Below are 10,717 nucleotides of genomic sequence, written 5' to 3' on the forward strand. Positions count from 1 at the left end.
CTCACCAAGTTGCCCAGGCAGGTCTCGAACCCAGGGGCTCAGGCAATCCACTCACCTCGGCCTCCCAAAGCGCGGGATTACAGGCTGAGTCACTGAGCCTGGCCTACTCTGTGTTTTTGAATATCTGTTTCAAACACCAATCTTTTTAACTCATTATACATATTATTCTATCATGTATAGAAAAAAAAAAAAAACACATTTTACCTAATTCTTACAGGCAATATTTTCTTTGTGGTATTTGGAATTTTTAAAAATAATGTCCCTAAATTGGAATTATTATGTCAAGGAGTATGAATGCCTTTTAAAATTCAAATGGATTTAAAAATTATTTTTTACTCACTAAAATAATTTATACTCATTGTTAAAGTACAGATAAGCAGTTATTAATAATAATAAGGAAAGTCACTTTTGGTTCCACTGTTTAGAAATAACTACTGTTAATATTTTGTGTATATTCCTCTAATTTTTTTCTGTTTATTTTTATGAAATTTGGAATCATATTGTTTACACTGTTACATAATCTATTTTTCAAATTATTATGAATTTTTTAGGTATAAAAATATACTTCCTCAACATAATTTTAACAACTTCACTGTATTCAATGGAATAATAATAGTTAACATTTATTTTGTAATTTTTATATGCTAGGCAGTATTCTAGATGTTTTATATACCTAAGCTCATTTAATCCTCTCAAGAACTCAATGAGATAGATGTTGTTACTTTCTCCACTTTAAGCAAAAAAAAAATTATGCATAGAGATATTAAATAACTTGTCTAATTATAGATATACAATAAATATGCCAACAAGCCATGTAGAACATTTAAAGTTGTTTCTTTTTTGTTTGCTGGCATAAGTGATGTTGCTATTAATTTGTGAAACAAATATGTATTGAGATCCTATTCTATGCTAGGCATTTTGCTAGAAGCTGTGCATATATGAGAGAAACTCACAGAAGGTAGGCTTGGTTGGGAAAGAGCCGTAGTTGAGAGGCTCCTGCATCAGACCAGGTTTTCTCTCTTCTGTTTCCTCAAGTAGCTGAGGGGAACTCAATGCTGTGATAGCAGCACCTGGCTGGATGTGGTTTTGCCTCTTCTATCAGCAACATCTCCCGGCTCCTCTTCCTTGTTCTTGCAGGAAGACCCCCTCTTGCTCTGCACACCTGCCAAAATGATGCCTTGTGGAGTTGGTCTTCTTCCTTCCTGAGTCATGCAGTTAAAACCAGAAATGTAACTCTAGGGGCTGGTCCTGCGCCTCTGAATCTGATGCGTGTTCTAAGGAGTGTTTTCACTAACATTGAAAAGGAAATAACAAAAATGTCTAGACATGTTCATTGACAAATATTAAAGAAAAGTAGCATTGGCTACTTTACAATGCGGTAGTCCCCCGCATACCAGTTATTCCACCCCTTCTTGCAGACTATTTGCTGATGTACATTTAGGGTACTGTGGAAAGGCTAAGACCTCTCTGGGATCAGGTAGGAAAGATTAAGCAGTCTGGATTGCCATGTATTTTCTCTTAATAATAGCTTTATTAAGATATAATTCATATACCATATTATTCACTCATTTAAAGTGGATATTGGTTTTTAATAATTCACAGAGTTGTGCAACCCTCATCATGTTTAATTTCAGAACATTTTCATTACCCCTAAGACCATCCCCATACCTACTGCCACCCCTCTTCCCCCAACCCCTGGCAACCACTAATCTACTTTCTGTCTCTATGAATTTGCCTGTTTTGGACATTTCATATAAATGGAATATATGTAGCCTTTTGTGACTGGTTTCTTTCATTTAGTTGAATGTTTTCCACATACATATAATTTTATTTTAGAGGTGTGGGGTACAGGTCAGGACTAGGTACATAAGTGGTCTATGTACAGGTGAAGTTTAGGCCTCCCATTGGTCCCCACTTCACCTAAACTAGGTACCCTTATTGTTGTTATGTGCCCCCACCCCCTGCAGTGTCCGGCTACTGCTAATCTCTTTCTTGTAGTATTATGATAAATGTTCAGGGTCCACTTGTGAGTGAGAACATGTGGTACTCAGTTCTTTGTTTCTGCGATAGATCACTGAGTATGATAGACTCTAAATCCATCCAAGTTGCTGTGAAGTCCATAATTTTGTCCTTCTTTATCCCTTAGCCTAGTATTTTCTTTTTCTTTTTTTTTTTTTTTGAGTTGGAGTCTCACTCCGTCGCCCAGACTGGAGTGCAGTGGCCGCTCCCGGCCACCGCAGCCTCGACCTGCTGGGCTCTGGCGATCCTTCCGCCTCAGCCTTCCGAGTAGCCGGAATTACAGGCATGTGCTACCACGCCCGGCTGATTTTTTGATTTATTGTAGAGATGAGGTCTCGCTGCCCAGGCAGGTCTCGAACCCGCGGGCTCAGGCAATCCACTCACCTCAGCCTCCCAAAGGCGCGGGATTACAGGCTGAGCCACCGAGCCCGGCTTAGCCTAGTATTTTCAAGGTATATCCATGTTGTAGCATGTATCAGTACCTTATTACTTTTTAAGGCTGAATAATATTTCATTGTATAAATGTACCATATTTTGTTTATTCATTCGTCAGTCATTGGGCATCTGTGTTGCTTCCACGTTTTGGCTATTTTAAATAACGCTGCTGTGATCATTTGTGCAAGTTTTTGTTGCAACATATGTTTTTAATACTCTTAGTATAGTCTAGGGATGGAATTGCTGGGTCATAAGGTAACTTGATGTTTAACCTTGTGCCAAATTGTTTTCTAAAGTGGTTGTATGAATTTACAACTGCACCAGCATTGTATGAGGGTTTCTTGCATTTTTAATTGCAGTTACTATGAAGTCTCGAAAAGTTAGGCAGCCACAGCCAACTGGACCAAAGTTTCTCCGGCTCACAATTCTACAGTATAGAGGAAGTTCTCAGTACATGAAAGGGGAAACCCCCAAACTCCAGAATTTTTTTTTATAAAAAATTGTGTATTTGCTCTAACATGTTTAAACTTGTCACCTTCAAAGTATTCTCCGTTTGGTGGAATACACCTATCAAGACACTTTTTCCACTGCAAAAAACAGTTTTTGAGTTTGTCAATTTTGATGCCTTTTAGTGCTTCTGCCGTTTTTCGATTCATCTCTTCCACATTGGCAAAATGTTTCCCTTTGAGGACTTTTTTCATCCAGGTTAAAAAAAAAAGTCACTTGGGGCAAAATCAGGTGAATAGGGAGGGTAGAGCATGGCAGTCATGCTGTTTTTGTCAAAAACTGCTGAATACTCAGTGCAGTGTGGGCAGGTTGTTTAAGTAACCCACACGAAATGAGCAAACACATTGAAAGAATTTAAAAAAAAAAAAAAAAATTCACTGAAGCTGAATGCAGCCTCTCACAACAACCATAGCTGGTACACTGATGCCAATGGATTCCTAGAACACACCTTGTGGAGGAAGCTTGTACTACAAGGGGCCTGCCCTCCAAAAAATAATTCTGGTTTTTTGGGGGGACCCTCTCATAGACCAGGTCTTCATGGCTTGTGATTGTACATGCTGTTTAGACCATTGTCTCTCTTTGGTGACCCACAATTTTCCTGCTAATACCTGACTTTTGCTGGCATTGCTGCAAAGCCTCTATCACACTTTTGCCTAGAATTCCACTGCTTAGAGCCAGTAGTAATAAATAACACTCTCTTTGTACAGGTCTTCAGAATTTACAAAGCACTATATTACTTCCCTATCCTCCAGAGCTTTGTGCTCAGCTTCCCAAGATGCTAGTCTTACTATAGCCAAGTTATTCCTGCTAAAGTGTGTTAATGCCCAGTATGATGTTGACCTTTTCTCAGAGGACTCATTGCGTCCTCGTATTTGTCTAGTATAAATGGATCAGTAATGATGAGAATGCCAAGCCCTACAACAGAGCAGAAGAGCTGTTGAGATCCTCTCAAATATGACCCTAGAGGACTCCCCTTCTCTGTGTAGGCCTTGTTACAGGAACTTAATACTAGATCTTTCTTCTTATACAAAGAACATTTGTAAAAAGCTAAGATTAGTGGTAGAATTTCCAAGCAATTTTTCTTTTTGCTTATGTTATTTTGTTTTCCTAAATAGTGAACATGCAATAACTGAAATTTTTAAAAAGAAACCAAAGGTTGGTGCTTGGACCAGAAGTTAGAAGGCTCTGAGGTTTACAAGTCTTGCCCAGGGGCAGTTTACTGTCTAGGAGTACTCCTTCTTATCTGTAAACCAGTTCTCTGTGCCTGAGAGAACATTCCCCACAACCATGGCTCCTATAAAGGACAATCTTTGCAAAAGACTCTTCTCAAATGTTTTTTCGTTGTCTATAAGCTACATATAGCTCTTTTCTCCTAATATTAACATCAATGTGTATGTTAATTTCTTCTGAAAATGGTCAAGGATGAATGCTCCTTAGAGAAGCCATGTTCCTCTCTCTCCCTCTGTCTTGGTCTCTCTGTCCCTGTGTCTCTCTCTCACTCCCATGCATTCCCATGCATTCTCTGAGATAACTTTTTGTTGTGTCAACTCATCCTGGATAAAAAAGATACCAGATTCTGTGGATAAACTCCCTTCAAAAGTCAACTCCTAGGAGAGCTGTGTGTTTCCTAAGCCCAAGCAGGAGAGCTATGTGTTTCCTAAGCCCAAGCAGTTCATAATCCTGGTTCATGAAGGCTTTTGGTCAGTCTATGGGCTGGGTATTCCTCATTTAAATTCAAATGTAGTTTCCAGCTGTAATGCAAATGTACACTATGCTACTTTCTGGTATAACCCATCTGCATGCTTCCTGTCCTAGCATTATATCACTCATAGAACACTCTAACATTCCAATAAACTAGCAGCTTGGAAAATAAAGTGATTCAAATACCTGGGAACAATGGGCAACTATATTATTTCCCTGTGGAATTTATCTTTTAGTATTTTGATTAAATTTTTTTTTAATTTTAGATTCAGAGAGCACACATGCATGTTTATTACACAGACATATTGTGTGGTGATGGGGATTGGGTCTCAGGTGGCCCATTCCCCAGATAGTGAACATTGTGCCCTATAAGAAGTTTCTGAACCAGAACGCTCCTCCCCCTTCCCCCTTATTGGTTTCCTCAATGTCTATTATTTCCATCTTTGTGACTATTCAGCTCCCACATATGAGTGAGAACATATGACGTTTGGTTTTCTGTTTCTGGGTCAGTTCACTTAGGATGATCTCCAGCTACATCCATGTTGTTGCAAATGGCATGGTTTCATTCTTTTTTATGGCTGCATAGTATTCCATGGTGTGTGTGTGTGTGTGTGTGTGTGTGTGTGTGTGTGTGTGTGTGCGCGCCACATTTTCATTATCCACTGATCGATTGATGGGCATTAAGTTGATTCCTCATCTTTGCAATTGTGAATTGGGCTGCAATGAACATGTGGGTGCAGGTGTCTTTTTTATATAATGACCTCTGTTCCTTTAGGTAGATATCTAGTAGTGGGATTCCTGGATCAAATGGTAGATCTACTTTTAGTTCTTGAGGTTATCTCCATACTGCTTTCCATAGAGCTTGTACTAATTTACATTCCCACCAGTAGTGTATAAGTGTTCCCTTTTCTTTGCATCTGCACCAGCATCTATTGTTTTTTGATTTTTTAATAATGGCCATTCTGACTGGTATAAAGTGGTATCTCACTGTGGTTTTAATTTGTATTTTCCTAGTGATTAGAGATATTGAGCATTTTTTCATATGTGTGTTGGCCATTTGTATATCTTCTTTAAGAGATGTCTGTTCATGTCGCTTGCTCACTTTTTAATGGGGTTATTTGCTTTTTTTCTTGCTGATTTATTTGAATTATCTGTAGATTCTGGATATTAGTCCTTTGTCAGATGTATGTGGTTTGACAGTTAAGTTCATGAACTTATCCTAGAAAAAGTGCTGCATTGCTGAATATCATTACAGTCTCCTTTGAAGTACTCCCCTTGGGAAGATATGCACAAATGCCAACACCTAGTTCACCTGTCAAAACAATTTTGGAACTCTTTTTCTGGAACGGCCATCAGATCTGTCATTGTATTATTCTTGATGTCCTGAATGTCATCAAGATATCTTCCTTTCAATATTTCCTTTATCTTTGGATAAAGAAAAAAATCACTGGGGGCCAGATCAGGTAAGTAGGGAGGGTATTTCACTACAGTTGTTTATTGGCTAAAAACTACCTAACAGACAGTGCTGTGTGAACTGGTGCATTGGCATGATGCAAGAGCTCCTTTGGGGTCATTTTTGCACACAGCTTTCTCATGCCAAGATTTTCAGTTAAGATTTTCCTGTTTCTCGATTGATGTTTATTTGATCTGCTATTTTTCTCACAGTCAGGCAATGATTTTGATGCACAATTCAATGAATTATTGCAATGTTTTCTTAAGTTCTGCTCATTACTGGCTATCCTGACCTCTTTTCATCAGTGACACTTTCTCTCTCCTCCGAAAAATGCTTAATCCATTTGTACACTGACATTTTCTTCATGGCATTATCCCCATAAACTTGAACTAACATGTCCCTCATTTCACTTCCACTCTTGCCAAGTTTAACAAGAAATTTAATGTTTGTTCGTTGCTCTAATTCAAGCTCTAACATTCTTACGACAGCATGCAAAAACATGCAATAATGATAATGAACACCACTCAGCAAGACACTGCCACACGTTGACATGAACACAGCTGTGAGACACTGATATACCAAGGTTATAAAGCCTTACTGAGTTGTTTGTATGGTGCTGCCAACGTAAGCGCATGGTGGCAAGTTCGCAAACTTAATTGTCAGTGCCGTATAGTTTGCAATATCCTTTCCCATACTGTATGTTGCCTGTTTGCTCTGTTGATTATTTCTTTTACTGTGCAGAAGCTTCTTAGTTTAATTAAATAAATTATTTTTTGTTTTTTGGGGGAGGAGGAAGTTTAGTCATAAATTCTTTGCCTAGGCTGATGTCCGTAAGAGTTTTTCCTAGGTTTTCTTTTAGGATTTTTATGGTTTCAGGTCTGACATTTAAGTCTTTAGTTCATTTGGAGTTAACTTTTATATATGGGAAGACATAGGGATCAAATTTCATTTTTCTGCATGTAGTTAACTAATTTCCCCAGAACCATTTATTGAATAGGGTGTCCTTTCCCCTCCCTGTGAATTTTATTCATTAGAGATGAATTACTTCCTTCTTTGTAATTTCATACGTCATCTCATCCAGTCCTCTGCTTCTGGGAAGGACAATATCTAAAATAACCCCAGACTGTGACTATCCCTCATATTCTTTTTTGTGTGTGTGTGTGAGTTGGAGTCTCACTCTGTCACCCAGACCGGAATGCAGTGGTACTCCCAGCCACTGCAGCCTCGACCTGCTGGGCTCCGTTGATCCTTCTACCTCAGCCTTCCAAGTAGCTGGAACTACAGGAACACGCTACCACGCCCGGCTAATTTTTGATTTATTGTAGAGATGAGGTCTCGCCAAGTTGCCCAGGTGGGTCTCAAACCCGCGGGCTCAGGCAATCTACTCACCTCGGCTTCCCAAAGCACTGAGATTACAGGCTGAGCCACCGAGCCCGGCTATCCCTCATATTCTTAAAATCTTATGTGTGTGGAAAGATGACATCTCTGACAAATAATTACTCACAGTACCTAATAGTTATGAATTTTGAAAGTTCTAGCTCATTATCACCTGAATATTTTTTGCAGCATTGCATGCCATCTTCTCAGAGTGGGTCTGGTAACTGAAAATAGTAGTTATTATATATTGAGTATATACCATGTGCCAGAAACCATACATAGTACTTTACAAACATTACTTTATTTTATCCTCAAAACAGCCCTGTGAGGTATGAATTTTTGGTAGCCTTTTCCAGTTGAGGAAGAAGAGGCCTGGGGATATAAACTAGCTTAGCAAGATGGCATAGACTTTTGGTTAAACAGGGCAGGTTAAACACGCTTATTTATCACTGCTCCCTCCTAACACCCCAATAAAAAGATACTAAGGGTATTTTTTTGTTGTTGAGATGAGTTCTCTCTCTGTTGCCCAGACTGGAGTGCAGTGGCACAATCATAATTCACTGCAGCCTCAAACTCCTTGGCTCAAGCAGTCCTCCTGCCTTAGTCTCCCAGGCAGCTAGAAAAACAAGCACATGCCCCCATGCTTAACTAATTTTTAAAAAAACTTTTATTAGTCTCACTATGTTGCTCAGACTGTTATTGAACCCCTGGGATCAAGTGGTCCTCCTGCCTCAGCCTTCCAAATAGCTGGGATTAAAGGCATGAGCCACAGTGGAAAAAATTTTTTTAAAGTCATAAAGCAATCGTGATAAAAGAGAATAGGAGAGTAAACAATGGCAGTGAAATCTAGGAAGCTAGAGAGGGAGAAGTGTCAATTTAACAGACCAGAGAATGACCTAACCTATAGAGACAGGAGTAAAACTTGAAGGAGGCAGAGACCTCTGCAAATAGGGTGCAGATGGGGCCAAAAATAGGATTTGTTGAAAGTTTGTATATGAAAGAATTCAATGTCCTTGATTATCTTCCTCATCCTAGCAGAAGACTAGACATTTTTCCCTGGAGCTCGGGCAGTAGCATAGCTGAGGACAGGAGCCTATACTACACCAGGGATTGAGTGAGAGTCTATACCCTGAGTGGTGTGACCATTGACCCCTCCTCCCCCAGGCTGGTTCCAAGTGTTGGCAGCCAGGTCGATCTCTTCCAAGCAGGAACCCGGAGCATTCCTTTATGAGGAAGATGACTGGCTCAGCACACAGAACTGAAAGATGTTGGTAGTCAGGAGTAGTCTAGTGAAAGTGCCCAGTCTTTTACCCTCTGGTGAATTCCATAGCAGATCAACGCCACCCCCAACAAAGGGCTGCTCATCAGCTATTGAGTGCCTCACTCTCAAATCTGAGTGGACTGCCAAGGGTCATCAAGCATTTAAGAGAAACCTCCAATACCAAAGACATAGACAAAAACAAAGAAACAACAAAAGTAAGAGGAACTTGGGAAGAAACAAGCAATCTAGGCTGCAGAAAGAAACAACCATTATTGCAACAATAATAAAGTCCTATGATTGACTGATTCTCAGAGGATGCATACTCAAGCACAGGAAGCTGTAAGGGAACATTTGGGGAACAAAACAATCTTTGGAACCTCAAAGTTGAAAACAGAAAGAAAAATTAAATACAACATTAGAAAATGAAGTTAATTAAAGAAATCACCCAGAAAGTTGAATAATAACATAAATGAGATGGAAAACAGGAGAGAAAACATAATAAAATTAGAGGCAGTACAAGGAGTTTGATATCCAAATAGTAGGAGTTCCATAGAGAGAGAGCAGAGAATATGGAGGAGAGAAAGATGTATTCAAAAAATTTCTCCATGTCTGAAAGACATGAATGTATAGATGAAAAAGGTCCACAAAGTGCCAAGCACAATGCATAACATAGATCTGCAATGCATGTACGGTAGGCCACCGTATCCTCGGGGCATTCATTTCAAGACTCCTATTGATGTCTGCAACCACAGATGGTACTGAAACCTATTTATGCTATGTTTTTTCTTATATGCAATATGATGATCAAATTCAAGTTATAAATCAGGTACAGTAAGAGAATAACAGTAATAACTAGTGATGAAATAGGATAATTATAACAATATGTCAGTATCACTACTCTTGTGACTTGAGGCTATTGTTAAGCAAAATAAGGGTTACTTGAACACAAGCACAGTTTACTGTGGCAGTCTATCTGATAACCCATACGACTACTAAATGAGTAACGGGAGGGGAGTATCTACATTCTTCCAAGGGGAGATTTACATCCTAAGTGGGACAAAGTGAGGTGGTGAGAGATTTCATCAAGTTACTCAGACTTGCATGCAGTTTAAAACTTATGAATTATTTATTTCTGGAATTTTCCATTTAATATTTTCAGACCATGATGGACCATGGGAAGTGGAAATGCAGATAAGGGAGGACTGGTATAATTGTAAAATTTCGATCCAATAGGGACAAAAAGAAGACCCTAGAAGCCTCTAGGGTGGGCAAGGGAACAGCAGGAATCAGAATAGCATTGGTCCTCTCAAGGAAAGCAACACTAGATGCTAAAAATCCATGGAGAAATGCCTTTAGAATTCTGAGAGAGAATTATTTCTCTATACTTGGAATTCTATATACATCCAAACCATCAATCAAGACAGTTTCAGAAATGCAAAGTCTTGACAAGTTCAATTCCTATTTACCCTTGGGTATGTCCCCCCGAAATGAGAGAGTTATTCAAGAAAGGGGCAGGCATCAGTAAAGGAAGCAGGTGATGCCTCCCAGGAGATACACCCAGAGAAAACCTAGGATGAAGTAAAGGATGCCCCAGGATGGCACCCCGGACTGGCTGTAGAGCCACCAGTCCTGGCTGGAGCAGGAGTTTGAAGAGGTTTGCCAGAAAGTTGGTGGTGGGGGCTGTCTTCAGAAAAAAGATGCCCTTAATACATGACTAGATATATTTGATCATACTAAGAGTTTTCCACTTTTGAAGGAAAGCTGATGATGAGATAGTAATAAGCACATAGAAAGCAAAATAAATGAATAAAACTTGGTAACTGTTGGCTCCCAGAAAAACCAAAACATTGTGTTAGAGAGAAAATATTACTATATTATGCACCTCAGGACCTAATTGAAAAGTTCAAGCCGGGCTCGGTGGCTCAGCCTGTAATCCTGAGCCTTTGGGAGGCTGAGGTGAGTGG

This window comes from Carlito syrichta, unplaced genomic scaffold (genome assembly GCF_000164805.1).
Source record: "Carlito syrichta isolate Samal-C Ts95f unplaced genomic scaffold, Tarsius_syrichta-2.0.1 Scaffold303305, whole genome shotgun sequence".
Taxonomy (NCBI): domain Eukaryota; kingdom Metazoa; phylum Chordata; class Mammalia; order Primates; family Tarsiidae; genus Carlito; species Carlito syrichta.